Here is a 1,213-nt window from a genome sequence, read left to right on the forward strand (position 1 = left end):
GCGACTCCACCCTCCCCCGCCCACGGCCTCTGATGCTCTCTCTGTGTTTGCCTCCTGCCCGGACCAGCTCGTTAAGTCTTGACGTGCGATGCTTGGTCTGCAAGGCGGTGGGCTGGGCGTCGGGCGATGGTGGTAAACAATGGGCTGGTGCCCAGGGAGGAGGAGGAGAGGCGGTCCGTCGGAGGCAGGGTGCCGCGTGCCATCCCGGGGCGCAGTGGGGGGCGGGGGGGACCCCTGGGCCGGGCAGACCTGGAGGCTGGAGCTCTGTTTCCCGTTTCCAGGCTGTGCTGTGGGTCATGGCTTCATACCTGGTCCATCTGCCCCCATCCTCCCTTCACCCATTCATTCGTCCGCTCCTCACAGACTGTGGAAATGGAATGCAGCAATAAAAAGAACTTGCCTCCAGCCCCGGCCCGTGTGGCGCAGTGGGTAGAGCGTCGGCCTGCAGACGGAAGGGTCCCGGGTTCGATTTCTGGTCAAGGGCACAGGCCCGGGTTGTGAGCTCGATCCCCAGTGGGGGGCGTGCAGGAGGCAGCCGATCCACGATTCTCTCTCATCATGGATGTTTCTATCTCTCCTCCCTTCCTCTCTGAAATCAATAAAAAAAATATTTTAAAAAAGACAGCTTCCGGCCCCACCTGGGACTTTCAGGGTCCCCAGCGTGTCCTGTCCCACCTGCCTCACTGTTCCCTCTGCTTGGAAAGGCCTAGTGGTCCCCCACTCCTCCCCCCTCCAACCTTTAGACCTCGGCTGAAGGTCACCGCCCCGGGCAGGCTCCCTTGACCCCTCGACCAGCGTCAGGCCCCATCGTGACGCTTTCGTAACCCGGCGTTGTCACCCCGAGCGCCGGTAATTACGTGTTTGTCCGTGGTGCTGTTTCCTTAATGTGGGTGCTCCCAGGCACCTCTGGCAGCGTCTCATCTCTGATAGTGTTTACACACAGCCTAGCACACGGTGACGCATTTCATAGGTGCCAACTAGATGGGCAGATGGATGGATAGGTGGCTGGATGGATGGGTAGGTGGGTGGGTGGATGGATGGAGAGACAGTCTACAAAATAAACCTTCCACCCAAATTGAGCCTAAAACTTACAATAACTTTAGTTTCCCATCTGTGAAATGAAACTGCTTCTTTCTAGCCTTTGTCTTACAGAATCTGGCTCCAATAAATGAAGTGACACTTCTCATGTTGTATGCCTACACAAAGAAAATCC

The 1,213-nt window shown here is 57.4% G+C and overlaps 1 protein-coding gene and 1 long non-coding RNA gene across 2 annotated transcripts in view; one reads left to right on the forward strand and one right to left on the reverse strand.

The window, feature by feature from the left end:
* Positions 1-1,213, forward strand: part of MTHFS (5,10-methenyltetrahydrofolate synthetase (5-formyltetrahydrofolate cyclo-ligase)) — an 88,478-nt gene that overhangs the window by 8,291 nt on the left and 78,974 nt on the right. The gene's annotated exons all lie outside the window — the stretch shown is intronic.
* Positions 1-1,213, reverse strand: part of LOC107182265 — a 19,355-nt gene that overhangs the window by 7,925 nt on the left and 10,217 nt on the right. The gene's annotated exons all lie outside the window — the stretch shown is intronic.

The sequence above is a fragment of the Myotis davidii genome, unplaced genomic scaffold, assembly GCF_000327345.1.
Source record: "Myotis davidii unplaced genomic scaffold, ASM32734v1 scaffold2091, whole genome shotgun sequence".
Lineage (NCBI taxonomy): Eukaryota > Metazoa > Chordata > Mammalia > Chiroptera > Vespertilionidae > Myotis > Myotis davidii.